At 49.7% G+C, this 15,586-nt stretch overlaps 16 pseudogenes; all 16 read left to right on the top strand.

Moving 5' to 3' along the window:
* Positions 1 to 96: 96 nt before the first annotated feature.
* Positions 97 to 215, top strand: LOC149245009 (5S ribosomal RNA; annotated as a pseudogene).
* Positions 216 to 427: 212 nt separating this feature from the next.
* LOC149245008 (5S ribosomal RNA) lies at positions 428 to 546 on the top strand (annotated as a pseudogene).
* Positions 547 to 1,452: 906 nt separating this feature from the next.
* On the top strand, positions 1,453 to 1,571 carry LOC149245007 (5S ribosomal RNA; annotated as a pseudogene).
* A 212-nt stretch (positions 1,572 to 1,783) lies between these two features.
* LOC149245006 (5S ribosomal RNA) lies at positions 1,784 to 1,902 on the top strand (annotated as a pseudogene).
* An 822-nt stretch (positions 1,903 to 2,724) lies between these two features.
* On the top strand, positions 2,725 to 2,843 carry LOC149245005 (5S ribosomal RNA; annotated as a pseudogene).
* A 212-nt stretch (positions 2,844 to 3,055) lies between these two features.
* Positions 3,056 to 3,174, top strand: LOC149245004 (5S ribosomal RNA; annotated as a pseudogene).
* Positions 3,175 to 3,334: 160 nt separating this feature from the next.
* Positions 3,335 to 3,453, top strand: LOC149245003 (5S ribosomal RNA; annotated as a pseudogene).
* A 584-nt stretch (positions 3,454 to 4,037) lies between these two features.
* Positions 4,038 to 4,156, top strand: LOC149245002 (5S ribosomal RNA; annotated as a pseudogene).
* A 541-nt stretch (positions 4,157 to 4,697) lies between these two features.
* On the top strand, positions 4,698 to 4,816 carry LOC149245001 (5S ribosomal RNA; annotated as a pseudogene).
* Positions 4,817 to 7,769: 2,953 nt separating this feature from the next.
* LOC149245000 (5S ribosomal RNA) lies at positions 7,770 to 7,883 on the top strand (annotated as a pseudogene).
* Positions 7,884 to 8,783: 900 nt separating this feature from the next.
* LOC149244999 (5S ribosomal RNA) lies at positions 8,784 to 8,902 on the top strand (annotated as a pseudogene).
* Positions 8,903 to 9,441: 539 nt separating this feature from the next.
* On the top strand, positions 9,442 to 9,560 carry LOC149244998 (5S ribosomal RNA; annotated as a pseudogene).
* A 557-nt stretch (positions 9,561 to 10,117) lies between these two features.
* Positions 10,118 to 10,236, top strand: LOC149244997 (5S ribosomal RNA; annotated as a pseudogene).
* A 212-nt stretch (positions 10,237 to 10,448) lies between these two features.
* On the top strand, positions 10,449 to 10,567 carry LOC149244996 (5S ribosomal RNA; annotated as a pseudogene).
* A 210-nt stretch (positions 10,568 to 10,777) lies between these two features.
* Positions 10,778 to 10,896, top strand: LOC149244995 (5S ribosomal RNA; annotated as a pseudogene).
* Positions 10,897 to 11,480: 584 nt separating this feature from the next.
* On the top strand, positions 11,481 to 11,599 carry LOC149244994 (5S ribosomal RNA; annotated as a pseudogene).
* Positions 11,600 to 15,586: the final 3,987 nt, after the last annotated feature.

The raw sequence follows: 15,586 nt of genomic DNA, 5'->3' as shown, positions 1-15,586 counted from the left end.
TCAAGCCGCTTCAGATCGAGGTCCATGGATGGGCCGCGAGCACTCCCCATGGCTCGCGGGTCTCTGTTGAAGAGGGGGAGGGGGCGAGATCCTTGCGGGTGCGATCATACCATCGTTAATGCACTGGATCCCATCGGAACTCTGCAGTTAAGCACGCTTGCGCTAGAGTAATACTGGGATAGGTGACCTCCTGGGAAGTCCTAGTGTTGCACCCTCTCCCCCCTTTTATCGTGCGGTGCCCGTTGAACCTCAGGGGGAGGGGGCGCGATCATACCAGCATTAAATGCACCGGATCCAATCAGCGGTTAAGCGCGTTCGGGCTAGGGTAGCACTGGGATGGGTGACCTCCCAGGAAGTCCTAGTTCTGCACCCTCCCCCTTTCCTGGCGCGGTGCCCGTTGAAGAGGGGGAGGGCGCGAGCTCCTTGCGGGTGTGATCATACTTGTGTTAATGCACCAGACCCCATCAAAACTCCGCAATTAAGCGCGCTTGGGCTAGAGTAGTATTGGGATGGGTGACCTCCCAGGAAGTCCTAGTGTTGCACCCTACCCACTTTTCTCGTGCGGTGCCAGTTGAGCCTCAAAGGGTGGGGGTGCGATCATACTAGCGTTAAACGCACCAGATCTCATCGATAGTTAAGTTCGCTTGGGCTAGGGTAGCATTGGGATGGGTGACCTCCATGGAAGTCCTAGTCATGCACCCTACTCCTTTTCCTACACGGTGCCTGTTGAAGAGGAGGAGGGCATGAGATCCTTGCAGTTGTGACCATACCAGTGTTAACGCAACGGATCCCATCAGCAGTTAAGCGCGCTTGGGCTAGAGTAGTATTGGGATGGGTGACCTCCCGGGATGTCCCAGTGTTGCACCCTCCCCCACATTTCTTCATGCGGCGAGGCAGTCCGTGCAGATTCATCGAAACGTCGACGCGAAAGAGATCGTGTGCGATTAACCTGGAAGATCCTCTTCTCTGGCCGTGATGAATCACAGAGGTTCGAGGTCCGAAACGAGAGGCCAGTTTATCATCCTAGTTGGGAGTCACAACAAGGATTCTAGGGGCAACAGAGGTGATGTATTGTGAGAGTGGAAGATGCACCAGTCACTATTCACGTCATTGTAGCGAACACGTCATGAGGAAAGTAGGTTATAGGTTCAAGTCATATGCTCTCTCTTTTTATGAATTCGGATTTCGGAAAAGTGCATGGATCATTAATGGAAAGCCTAGCAAGCTCTATGTAGCATCGTCAGTGGCCATGAAACTTACGCCTTCTTCTCCGCCGTCAAGGTGGCCCTGCGGGGGCCGAGGGCTGTGCCAGGTCAGGGAATGCATTGTGCCGGGGGAAGGGAAGCAAACACTGTGTCGAGCCGCTTCGGATCGAGGGCCATGGATGGGCCGCGCGCACTCCCTGTGGCTCTCGGGTCTCCGTTGAAGAGGACGAGGGGGCAAGATCCTTACTAGTGCGATCATACCAGCATTAATGTACCAGATCCCATCAGAACTCTGCAGTTAAGCGCACTTGGGCTAGAGTAGTACTAGGATGGGTGATCTTTCGGGAACTCCTAGTGTTGCACTCTCTCCCCCCTTTTCTCATGCAGTGCCCGTTGAACCTTAGGGGGAGGGGGCGCTATCATACCAGCGTTAAATGCACCGGATCCCATCAGCGGTTAAGTGCGCTCGGGCTAGGGTAGCACTGGGATGGGTGACCTCTCGAGAAGTCCTAGTTCTTCACCCTCCCCCTTTCCCGGTGTGGTCCTTGTTGAAGAGGGCGAGGGCGCGAGGTGCTTGTGGGTGCGATCATACCAGCGTTAATGCACTAAACCCCATCAGAACTTTGTAGTTAAGTGCACTTTGGCTAGAGTAGTACTGGGATGGGTGACGTCCCGGGATGTCCTAGTGTTGCACCCTTCCCCCTTTTCTCGTGCAGTGCCCGTTGAACCTCAGGGCGAGGGGGCGCGATCATACCAGTGTTAAACACACTAGATCCCATCATCAATTAAGCCCACTTGGGCTAGGGTAGCACCGGGATGGGTGACCTCCCGGGATGTCATAGTGCTGCACCCTCCCCCTTTTCCTGCGTGGTGCTCGTTGAAGATGGGGAGGGCGTGAGATCCTTGCGGGTGCAATCATATCAGCGTTAATGCAGCACATCATCCCATTAGAACTTCGCAATTAAGCGCGCTTGGGCTAGAGTAGTGCTGGGATGGGTGACCTCCCGGGAAGTCCCAGTGTTGCACACTCCACCCCTTTTCTTCATGCGGCGAGAAGGTCCACGTGGATACATCGAAACGTTGATGCCAAAGAGATCATGTGCGATTAACCCGGAAGAGCCTCTTCTCTGGGCATGATGAATGACGGAGGTTCGAGTTTAGAAATGAGACGCAAGTTTATCATCGTAGTTGGGAGTCACAGCGGGGATTCTAGGGGCAATAGAGGTGACGTATTGTGAGAGTGGAAGATGAACCGGGGACTATTCACATCATTGCAATGAACACGTCATGAGGAAAGTAGGTTAGAGGTTCAAGTCATACGCTCTCTCCTTTTATGAATTCAGATTTCGTAAAAGTGCTGGGGCCAAGGGCGGTGCCGGGTGGGGGAATGCGCTGTGCCGGGGGAAAGGGAGAAAACACTCTGTCAAGCCGCTTCGGATCGAGGGTCGTGGATGGGCCGCGAGCACGCCCTGTGGCTTGTGGGTCTCCATTGAAGAGGGGGAGGGGGCGAGATCCTTGCGGGTGTGATCATACTAGCGTGAATGCATTGGATCCCATCAGAACTTCACAATTAAGTGCACTTGGGCTAGAGTAGTACTAGGATGGGTGACCTCTCAGGAAGTCCTATTGTTGCACCCTCTCCCCCATTTTCTCATGTAGTGCCTGTTGAACCTCAGGGGGAGTGAGCGTGATCATACCAACGTTAAATGCACCGGATCCCTTCAGGGGTTAAGCGCGCTCGGGATAGGGTAGCACTGGGATGGGTGATCTCCTGGGAAGTCCTAGTTTTGCACCCTCCCAGTTTCCCCGCGCGGTGCTCGTTGAAGAGGGGGAGGGCACGAGGTCTTTGCGGGTGCCATTATACCAGCGTTACTGCACCGGAACCCATTATAACTCCGTAGTTAAGCACGCTTGGGCTAGAATAGTACTCGGATGGGTGACCTCCTGGGAAGTCCTAGTGTTGCACCCTGCCCCCTTTTGTTGTGCGGTGCCTATTGAACTTCAGGAGGAGGGAGCGCGATCATACCAGCGTGAAACATGATAGTTAAGCGTGCTTGGGCTAGGGTAGCACCGGGATGGGTGACCTCCCAGGGTGCTCGTTGAGGAGGGGGAGGGCGCGAGATCCTTGCAGGTGTGATCATACTAGCGTTAATGCACCGGATCCCATCAGAACTCCACAGTTAAGCATGCTTGGGCCTGAGTACTATTGGGATGGGTGACCTCCTAAGAAGTCCCAGTGTTGCACCCTCCCCCCCTTTTCTTCACACGACGAGGCAATCCATGTAGATTCATCGAAACGTTTATGCCAAAGAGATCATGTGCGATTAACCCAGAAGAGCCTCTTCTCTGGCCATGATGAATCAAAGACGTTTGAGTTCAGAAACGAGACGACAATTTATAACCCTAGTTGGGAGTCACAGCGGGGATTCTAGGGGCAATAGAGGTGACGTATTGTGAGAGTGGAAGATGAACCGAGGACTATTCACGTCATTGCAGCGAACACGTCATGAGGAAAGTAGGTTAGAGGTTCAAGTCATACACTCTCTCTTTTTCTGAATTCAGATTTCGGAAAAGTGCATGGATCATCAATGGAAAGCCCGATGACCTCTAAGTAGCATCGTTAGCAGTCGTGGAGCTTATGCCTTCTTCTCCGCAGTACAAGTGGCCCTGCGATGGCCGAGGGCTATGCCGGGTCAGGGAATGCGCTGCGCCGGGGGAAGGGGAGCAAACAGCGTGTCGAGCCGCTTCGAGTCGAGGTCCGTGGATGGGCCGCGAATACTCCCTGTGGCTTGCGGGTCTCAGTTGAAGAGGGGGAGGGGGAAAAATCCTTGCGGGTGCTATCATATCAACGTTAATGCATCAGATCCCATCAGAACTCCGCAGTTAAGCGCACTTGGGCTAGAGTAGTACTAGGATGGGTGACCTCTCAGGAATTCCTAGAGTTGCACCCTCTCCTCCCTTTTCTCGTGCGGTGCCCGTTAAACCTCAGGGGGAGGGAGCGCGATCATACTAGCGTTAAATGCACTGGATCCCATCAGCGGTTAAGCATGCTTGGGCTAGGGTAGAACTGGGATGGGTGACCTCCCAAGAAGTCCTAGTTTTGCACCCTCCCCATTTCCCGGTGCGGTGCCCGTTGAAGAGATGGAGGGCACGAGGTCCTTGCGGGTGCCATCATACCAGTGTTAATGCACAGGAACCCATCAGAACTCCGTAGTTAAGCGCGCTTGTGCTAGAGTAGAACTAGAATGGGTGAACTCTCGGGAAGTCCTAGTGTTGCACCCTACTCCCTTTTGTCGTGCGGTGCACGTTGAAGCTCAGTGGGAGGGGGCGCGATCATACCAGCGTTAAACGCACTGGATCCCATCGGCAGCTAAGCGTGCTTGGGCTAGGGTACCACCGGGATGGGTGACCTCCTGGGAAGTCTTAGTGCTGCACCCTCCCCCTCTTCTTGCACGGTGCCCATTGAAGAGGGGGAGGGCGCGAGATCCTTGCGGGTGCAATCATACCAGCGTTAACGCACCAGACCCCATCAGAACTCTGCAGTTAAGCGCACTTGGGCTAGAGTAGTAATAGGATGGGTGACCTCGCAGGAAGTCCCTGTGTTGCACCCCCCCCCCCATTTCTTCGGTCCACGTGGATTCATCGAAACATTGACGCCAAAGAGATCATGTGCGATTAACACGGAAGAGCCTCTTCTCTGGCTGTGATGAATCACAAAGGTTCGAGTTCAGAAGTGAGACGCTGGTTTATCATCCTAGTTTGGAGTCACAATGGGGATTCTAGGGGCAACATAGGTGACGTATTATGAGAGTGGAAGATGAACTGGGGTGTGATGCAGGAAAGTGTTCCCTTTGCGGACAAAGGCAACCCCTCTAGCCCTAGAGTGGGTCTAGTCACAAACGAGGACAGATCAACAATAGCTTTCCTTAAACAGTCATAGTTGGAGGCCTACCTCAATCGGTGGTCGATGGAGTTTCGTTGTGTTGTTAGGTTTATTTAGTTCATTTTAGAGTTGATCTTGGATTATGTTTCAGTTTTCAGGCCTTACCGTATGTATATAACAAAACCTAGGATGCTGCTAGAATGAATGAAATATCCTTTTTCTTCGATGAACACCTACCTACGGGAGGGTAGAGAGATCATTCCCAAACCAAGAAAACCAAGACAACAAAGGCAGTCACTCAAGGCAAGCAGACATCAATTCCTAAAGTGCATGGATACTACTATTGAGAGATTTAAACTTTCGCTTTCCAATATGCAAACTTGAAATGCAAATTCACTTTCACTTTCGTATACTAAATGAATGCAATCCTTTTGATTTTGATGTCTTTAAATCTATAAAAAAAAAAAAGCAACAAGCAAGCGTGGAAAAACAACGGGTTGACCCAAAAAATTGTAATCTATGTTCGGTAGTGAAGAGAAATCGAATCAATGCCAAATATTGGTTCAATATCAATCACTAAAAATCAACCAGCAAGAAAACAAGCATCGAAAAAGCCTCAAGCAAATCAACAAGACGGTTGTGGATGAACCTTGAACAAACAAGTAACCCAAGCAAACAGTTTCTCAACGAAACTTCTAAAGGGCTAGGTCACATAGTCTAAAGACACAAGACTCACTCAATGAAATCAAAGAGACAGTACCCTGACCAAAAGCAATTAAAACAAGCTAATAAGAGACAAGAAACAACAGGGGATAAGAAAGATTGATGAATTCAGGAGGTAAATTTACAAAAACAACTTTTCAGGAATCATCGCAAGTGTTACACTGACAACTAGATCATCGCGGGTAAAAAGCTATAAAGTGGCGATGAAGTCGCGACTATTAGGCTTTTTTCCGCGATGATGCAAAAAACAATGGCAAACGAGCCAAAAACTCCCAACCAAAACCAGCCAAGCTAACAGACAGTAGAGGGACCTCCCAGATCAATCCAGGTGATTCAAGAAACTGATAATCAATCCCCAAAAGCAAAGAGAGACCAAATTCAAAATCAAGACAAGAGTAAACAAGAAAAGAACAAAGGCCAAAGCTCCCCAGCGGAGTCACCAATTTGTGATGCAGGAAAGTGTTCCCTCTGCGGACAGAGGCAACCCCTCTAGCCCTAGAGTGGGTCTAGTCACAAACAAGGACAGATAAACAATAGCTTTCCTTAAACAGTCATAGTTGGAGGCCTACCTCAACGGTGGTCGATGGAGTTCTATTGCGCTGCTCCAGCTTCTGCTTCCTTCTCCTAATGAGTGATCAACCTGAAACAATGCAAAGGAAATACAACAAGCACGTAACCGGGACAACAATGATCTATTTACTCACAAAGTCAAGAAGTCATGAGCTATCAAGTATATTACATACAAGACATAGGAAAAAATCATTGATTATATTAATAATGAAATAAAAGCAAGCTTACAACCAAAGTCTTGATGTCACAAGCCTTCTCAGAGGGATCCCGCCAGCTTGTTCTTCAAGCATTCACTTTTTGAAGATGAATCTCCCAACATACAAGTCTCTTTCACTCATAAGTTTTACACAAGATTAAGGGCACTTCACAACCTCCCACAAGCTATCAACAATCCCGCACTTGTCACACTCACACCAGCTATCTAGCAAACTCACAAACACTAATAGCACTGCTCAACTAGCCAACTATCAAAAACTCTCCAAAAACTAGCAATGCATAGCAATGGTGAGAGTTTAAATAGGAGAGGGAGTCTCCATCAAAGTTGGAAGAATGAGCTTATCTCAAAGGAAGGTAGCACAAATGACGGAACAACCACGCCAGAGAAAGGAGGGCCATACAAACTATGCCAACAACTAGGTCTGCAGTCATCTGGAACGCCGATTGTTGGAAAAAATTCGTCCAATCTGGATCGTCGGGGGGGCATAACCGATCTTTAGCGCTGACATTGCTATTGAATAACGTAGCTAGTCAGGGCATCGCTAAAGATTACAAGCAACCTTGTGCTGGCACATAAAATTGGACCATCGCGGGAATCAGGTGTACTTCCGCGATGACAATGCTTCCAGACTGTTTGGGAGCGCTCTTCAGTGCGTTTATTTAGCCAACAGACGCGATGAGGCAGATAACTTAGGAGAAGTGAGTCATTTGGCAACATCAAAGAGCATTTGTCTAATATGAGCATGTTTGACTTGGACACATGACACAGTAGGAAGACTGGAGTGAAGACAGTGACAAATTACTATGTAACATGGGGACTATTCATGTCATTGCAGCGAACACGTCATCAGGAAAGTAGGTTAGAGGTTCAAGTCATATGCTCTCTATTTTTATGAATTCAGATTTCGGAAAAGTGCATGGATCATCAACGGAAAGCTCGGCGAGCTCTATGCAGCGTCGTCGAGGCGGCGAAACTTATGCCTTCTTCTCCGTCATCCAGGTGGCCCTGCGGGGGTCGAGGGTGGTGCCGGGTCAGGGAATGCGCTGCACCGGGGGAAGGGGAGCAAACACCGTGTCAAGCCGCTTTGGATCGAGGGGCTGTGGATGGGCCGTGAGCACTACGCGTGGCTCACGAGTCTTCATTGAAGAGGGTGCAGGGGTGAGATCCTTGCGGGTGCGATCATACCAGCGTTCATGCACCGGATCCAATCAGAACTCCGCAGTTAAACGCGGCTAGAGTAGTACTGGGATGGGTGACCTCCCTGGAAGTCCTAGTGTTGCACCCTCTCCCCCCTTTTCTCCTGCGGTACCCGTTGAACCTTAGAGGGAGGGGGCGCGATCATACCAGCGTTAAATGCACCGAATCCCATCAGCGGTTAAGCGCACTCGGCCTAGGGTAGCACTGGGATGGGTGACCTCCCAGGAAGTCCTAGTTCTCCACCCTCCCCCTTTCCCAGCGCAGTGCTCGTTGAAGAGGGGGAGGGAGCGAGGTCCTTGCGGGTGCGATCATACCAGTGTTAATGAATCGGACCCTGTCAAAACCCCACAGTTAAGGGCGCTTGCGCTAGAGTAGTACTGGGATGGGTGACCTCCCGGGAAGTCACAGTGTTGCACCCTCCCCCCCTTTTCTTCGCACGACGATGCGGTCCATGCAGCTTCATCGAAACGTTTACGCCAAAGAGATTGTGTGCGATTAACCTAGAAGAGTCTCTTCTCTGGCTGTGATGAATCACGGAGGTTCAAGTTCAGAAATGAGACGCCAATTTATCATCCTAGTTGGGAGTCACAGCGAGGATTTTAGGGGCAACAAAGGTGATGTATTGTGAGAGTGGAAGATGAACCAGGTACTATTCACGTCATTGCATTGAAAACGTCATGAGGAAAGTAGGTTAGAGGTTCAAGTCATACGCTCTCTCTTTTTATGAATTCGGAATTCGGAAACGTGCATGGATCATCAACGGAAAGCCCGGCGAGCTCTACACAGCGTCGTCGGTGGCCGCGGAACTTACGCCTTCTTCTTCGTTGTCCAGGTGGCCCTGTGGGGGCCGAGGTCGGTGTTGGGTCGGGGAATGCATTGCGCTGGGGGAAGGGGAGCAAACACTGTGTCGAGCCGCTTCGAATCGATGGCCGTGGATGGGCCGGCTCGCGGGTCTCCGTTGAAGAGGGAGGGGGGGCGAGATCCTTGCGGGTGTGATCATACCAATGTTAATGCACTGGATCCCATCAGAACTCTTTAGTTAAGCGCACTTGGGCTAGAGTAGTACTAGGATGGGTGACCTCCCAGGATGTCCTAGTGTTGCACCCTCTCCCCCCTTTTTTCGTGCAGTGCCCGTTGAACCTCAGGGGAGGGGGCGCGATCATACTAGCATTAAATGCGCCAGATCCCATTAGCGGTTAAGCGCACTCGGGTTAGGGTAGCACTGGGATGGGTGACCTCCCAGGAAGTCCTAGTTCTGCACTTTCCCCCTTTCCTGGTGCGGTGCCCGTTGAAGAGGGGGAGGGCACGAGGTCCTTGTGGGTGCGATCATACCAGCATTAATGCACGGACCTTATCAGAACTCCGCAGTTAAGCACGTTTGGGCTAGAGTAATATTGGGATGGGTGACCTCCCAGGAAGTCCTAGTGTTGCACCTTCCAGCGTTTTCTCGTGCGGTGCCTGTTGAATATCAGGGGAAGGGGGCGCAATCATACTAGCGTTATATTAACCGGATCTCATCAGCGGTTAAGCGCGCTCGGTCTAGGGTAGCACTGATATGGGTGACCTCCCAAGAAGTCCTAATTTTGCACCCTCCCCCTTTCCCGGCGCGGTGGCCTTTGAAGAGGGGGAGGGCGCGAGGTCCTTGCAGGTGCGATCATACCAGCATTAATGCACAAGACCCCATCAGAACTCCGCAGTTAAGCGCGCTTGGGCTAGAGTAGTACTATGATGGGTGACCTCCTGGGAAGTTCTAGTATTGCACCCTCCCCCCTTTTCTTGTGCAGTGCTTGTTGAGCCTCAGGGAGAGGGGGCACAATCATACCACCGTTAAACGCACCAGATCTCATCGGTAGTTTAGCGCGCTTGGGATAGGGTAGCACTGGGATGGGTGACCTCCCGGGAAGTCCTGGTGCTGTACCTTTCCCCTCTTCCTGCGCGATGCCCGTTGAAGAGGGGGAGGGCATGAGATCCTTACGAGTGTGATCATACCAGGGGACTAGTCACGTCATTGCAGCGAACACGTCATGAGGAAAGTAGGTTATAGGTTCAAGTCATACGCCCTCTCGTTTTATGAATTCAGATTTCGGAAAAGTGCATGGATCATCATCGGAAAACCCGATGAGCTTTATGCAATGTCATCGGTGGTCGCGGAATTTCCGATCTGGGTTGCCCTGCGGGGGCAATCGAGGAATGTGCTATGACGGGGGAAGGGAAGCAAACACCATGTTGAGTCGCTTCGGATTGAGGGCCGTGGATGGACCACAAGCACTCCCCGTGGCTCGCGGGTCTCTGTTGAAGAGGGGGAGGGGGTGAGATCATTATAGGTGTGATCATACCAACATTAATGCACTGGATCCCATCGAAACTTTGTAGTTAAGCACACTTGGGCTAGAGTAGTACTGGGATGGGTGACCACCCAGGAAGTCCTAGTGTTGCACCCTCTCCCCCCTTTTCTTGTGCAGTGCACATTGAACCTCAGTGGGAGGGGGCATGATCATACCAGCGTTAAATGCACCGGATCCCATCAGCAGTTAAGCGCGCTCGGGATAGGGTGGCACTGGGATGGGTGACCACCCAGGAAGTCCTAGTTCTGCACTTTTCCCCTTTCCTGGCGCGGTGGCCGTTGAAGAGGGGGAGGGCGCGAGGTCCTTGCGGGTGCGATCATACCAGCGTTAATGCACCCGACCCCATTAGAACTCCGTAGTTAAGAGCGATTGGGCTAGAGTAGTACTGGGATGGATGACCTCCCGGGAAGTCCTATTGTTGCACCCTCCACCCTTTTCTCGTGCGCTGCCTATTGAACCTCAGGGGGAGGGGGCGCGATCATGCCATCGTTACACGCGCCGGATGCCATTGGCAGTTAAGCACACTTGGGCTAGGGTAGCACTGGGATGGGTGACCTCCCGGGAAGTCCTAGTGTTGTACCCTCCCCATTTTCCTAAGCGATGCCCGTTGAAGAGGGGGAGGGCACGAGATCCTTGTGGGTGCAATCATACTAGCGTTAACGCACCGAATCCCATTAGAACTCTGCAGTTAAGCGCGCTTGGGCTAGAGTAGTGTTGGGAAGGGTGACCTCCTGGGAAGTCCCAGTGTTGCACCCTCCCCCACCTTTTCTTCGCACGGCGAGGAGGTCCATGCGGATTCATCGAAATGTTGACACCAAAGAGATCATGTGTAATTAACCCGGAAGAGCCTCTTCTCTGGCCGTGATGAATCACGAAGGTTCGAGTTCAAAAACGAGACGCCAGTTTATCATCCTAGTTGGGAGTCACAGCGGGGATTCTAGGGGCAACAGAGGTGACGTATTGTGAGAGTGGAAGATGAACCGGGGACTATTCACGTCATTGCAGTGAACACGTCATGAGGAAAGTAGGTTAGAGGTTCAAGTCATACGCTATCTCTTTTTATGAATTCGAATTTTGGAAAAGTGCATGGATCATCAAGAGAAAGCCCGACGAGATCTACGCAGTGTCGTCAGTGGCCGCGGAACTTACGCCTTCTTCTCCACCGTCCGGATGGCCCTGCGGGGGCTGAGGACAATGCTAGGTTGGGGAATGCACTGTGCCAGGGGAAGGGGAGCAACACTGTGTCGAGCCGCTTCGAATCGAGGGCCATGGATGGGCCACGAGGACTCCCCGTGGCTCGCGAGTCTCCATTGAAGAGGGGGAGGGGGTGAGATCCTTACGGGTGCGATGATACCAGCATCAATCCACCGGATCCCATCAGAACTTCACAGTTAAATGCGCCTGGGCTAGAGTAGTACTGGGATGGGTGACCTCCCGGGAAGTCCTATTGTTACACCCTCTCCCCCCTTTTCTCGTGCGGTTCCTGTTGAACCTCAGGGGGAGGGGGCGCGATCATACCAGCGTTAAATGCACTAGATCTCATCAGCAGTTAAGCACACTCGGGCTAGGGTAGGACTGGGATGGGTGACCTCCCGGGAAGTCCTAGTTCTGCACCCTCCTGCTTTCCTAGTGTGATGCAGGCAAGTGTTCCCTCTGCGGATAGAGGGAACCCCTCTAGCCCTAGAGTGGGTCTAGTCACAAACAAGGACATATCAACAATAGCTTTCCTTAAACAGTCATAGTTGGAGGCCTACCTCAACCGGTGGTTGATGGAGTTCCATTGCACTGCTCTAGCTTCCGCTTCCTTCTCCTAATGAGTAATCAACCTGAAACAATGCAAAGGAAATACAACAAAGCACGTGACCGGAACAACAATGATCTATTTACTCACAAAGTCAAGAAGTCATGAGCTGCCAAGTACATTACATACAAGACATAAGAAAACATCATTGATTGCATTAATTATAAAATAAGAGTAAGCTTACAACCAAAGTCTTGACGTCACAAGCCTTCTCAGAGGGATCTTACCAGCATGTTCCTTAAGCATTCACTCTTGAAGATGGATCTCCCACCATACAAGTCTCTCTCACACACAAGTTTTACACAATATTAAAGGCACTTCACAACCTTCCTCAAGCTATCAACAATCCCAAACTTGTCACACTCACACCAGCTATCTAGCAAACTCACAAACACTAACAGTACTATCAGCAACCACTCCAAAGACTAAGAACTCAAAAACTAAGAACTCCAAACTAGCAGCACATAGCAATGGTGAGGATTTAAATAGGAGAAGGAGGCTCCATGAAAGGTGGAAGAGTGAGCTTATCTCCAAGGAAGGTAGCACAAATGACGGAACAACCACGCCAGAGAAAGGAGGGCGACACAAACTATGCCAACAACCAGGTTTGGAGTCATCTGGAAGGCCGACTGTTGGAAAAAATTTGCCCAATCTGGATCATCGCGGGCACATAACTGGTCTTCCGCGCTGACATCGCTATTGAATAACGTAGCTAGTCAGGTCATCGCTGAAGATTACAAGCTATAGTCGCGCTGGCACATAAAATCAGACCATCGCGGGAATCAGGTGTGCTTCCCCGATGGCAGTGCTTCCAGACTATTTTGGAGCACCCTTCAGTGCATTTATTAAGCCAACAGACGTGATGAGGCAGAAACCTTTGGAAAAGTGGGTCATTTGGCAACATGAGAGAGCATTTGTCTATTATGAGCATGTATGACTTGGACACATGACACAGTAGGAAGATTGGGATGAAGACAGTGACAAATTACTGTGTAACAGATGCCCCCTAAAGTATGAAGCCCTAGAGAGAGGGAGGGGTGAAATGCTTTACGAAACTGATTGAACTGGAACACCATTCGGAAGAACCTGCACGCAAGTAAAACTGGTATCTCTGATGATGAATTACATGTAGTCTAGGCATGGGTACAACCATCCGAAAGACATACGAAATAGGTCTGTGGTATGGATGCAGCCATCCAGCTAATGAGACCATGATGATAATAAAGGTATGGTCGCAGCCATCCATGAAGACTCAGGTATGGTCGCAGCCATCCATCAATGAGTCATGTAATCATAAAACAATCCACATAGCCCGAACACGTGTAATCTGAGTTCAGGGTCTTGAACCCATCCGATCATAGTACAAATTCTAACATGCGAATAGATGTGCTGAGGTTGAACATGATAGAAATTCGCTTGATTACCGGTCAATGATGGAAACCATTAACAAGCATGAGAGAAACCACCAATAATGCCAATGGCTCTCAAGGTACTGTCTAGCACAATCCATAAAGTGTGAAAAGGGAGCTGAAGTAGAACACTCGTGGAATCACCCAATCGACAACCAATGATGAGAGTCGACCGTCAGGTGCAAAGAACTTGCCATTGAGGCATGCAAGCTCTAAGGTACCAAAGGGGATCTCTAGATCAATCTCCTAGATAATGAGCTGATGTCAATAGGAGATGACCCGTCGCAGGAGGGCCATAATGGTTCCCCCATCAACGACACGAGATAAGGAACAAGTGGTAGATGGCGAAATAGAGTACCAAAGGAGAAGACGAGGGTGTAAATTGCAGAAGGATTATACTCTTGAACATGTCAGCGACACGACTCCGGAGGGTGGCAACATTCAGGCACCAAGGGATCAGAGGCTCGATGGAGACGGCATGAATCAGATGGAATGAGGCTAGAATGATAACCCAAACCTGCGGAAGGCCAAATGACCATGTATGGATGTCCCAACCTGACAAGAAGCAAAAGTGTCGATGTTCAAGAGTGACTAGCTGCCATAGACAATCAATGACAAACCTATTATTGAGTCCAACCTAGTAATAGTTTAACGAGCCCTAGGAAGGAGAAACTCGAGTCTCGTCATGCTGACGAGTCTAATGTCGTCAGGGTTTAACGAGTCCGACATAGGTGAAAATCGGAGTCTTTTTCATGTTTAGAGAGTTTGAAAAAGACACGGAAAAGAAAACCCTAGGGGGGTCATTTTTCGTAGATTTGTGTCTCTCGAGCCCGAAAAAGTATAAAATGATACTCGAAAGAACCGCCTGACCATTACGATCGAGGAGTACTTTTCGTAACTAGTGACTTCGACCCGAAAAAGTAGAAAAGCGGTCGAAATCACGTCATTTCGTAACCAATAACGAGCTTGAAACGACAAAGGCCAGGTAATCTTTTCGTGTTTAGACGATCGGAAAAGAGCTTAAAGGCGACCACATCTTATTCCATTTAACAAGTTAGGAGGGAAAACTCGGCAATCTTTTCGTCTTTAAACAGTCGGAAAAGAGCTGAAAGTAGACCTCCATTTTTATTTTCTTTAACGAGTCAAAAAGGGAAAGAATACTCGACAATCTTTTCATATTTTACGAGTCACAAAAGGGCTTAAAGGTGACTCGTGCTAGAGGAACGAGTGGTATAAAGGGTAGCAATTGGTTCCGGAAATGGTGGAACTGCGCAAAACATGTAATGGTCAAGAGGCTAGCTAATAAAACCACTCATCGCTGCAGTTCCTTAGGAAAGGATAAATAGTCAAGTGAAAGCATATGATCAGCCAAAGAGATGGTGGCGATGGAATGAAAAAACCAATGCTCATCTAGCAGAATTTAGCAGATAAATGGCAATCACGAGATGTAAATCGGGTATGGGTTCATTTTTACACAAGCTTGAACCATGGAGAACTCTGCTTGGATTCGGTTTCATGTTTACACAAGCTTGAAATGAAAAAACTATGCTTGTTATAAGCTCGCATGCCCCTAGCATAATGACGCAAATAGAGGTACATGCCCCCCAATTTTCATTGCATTCAACGAGGTGGATGGAATGAAGGTTCACATTCGAGATCTTGGAAGGACTCGACTTGGATTTTACGAGATCTTAATCAAAGACTCGATTTGGAAAAGGAGGAGTTGTTTCATTTTTTAATGAGGTTGACACAGTGAAAGAACTATCCTCATAACCCTTGTTTCATTTTTTAATGACCTTGACACAAGACAAGGAACTGTGCTCCAACACCCCTTGTTTCATTTTTTAACGAGGTTGACACGATCAAAACTATCCTTGGACACCTTGTTTCATTTTTTAACAAGCTTGACACAAGACAAGGAATTATGCTCGTAACACCTGGTTTCATTTTTTAACGAGGTTGAGACAGGAACAAACTATCCTTGTGACTCCTGGTCATGGGCCACACGAGAACATGGCTCCCAAGAGGTCTTCGTGAGATGGAAGAGGCACACTCTGGGAGGAATACATGTCATGATGCACCAATGACAGATCGGGTTCCAATGCCCCCAGTACATGATGTACCAGCCCATCTGCATGATCATCAGCAGAGGCGGAGACAGAACGGGTAGCCACATAATTGACCCGTGGCAAGGAAGGCACTGCTTGCAAGCAAGAACCGAGAGGGGATGATGGCT

Source organism: Pinus tabuliformis, chromosome 7 (genome assembly GCF_031772625.1).
Source record: "Pinus tabuliformis cultivar Carrire ecotype Pingquan chromosome 7, CPIR1, whole genome shotgun sequence".
Taxonomy (NCBI): Eukaryota; Viridiplantae; Streptophyta; class Pinopsida; order Pinales; family Pinaceae; genus Pinus; species Pinus tabuliformis.
This window is presented reverse-complemented; position numbering and strand designations above follow the sequence as displayed.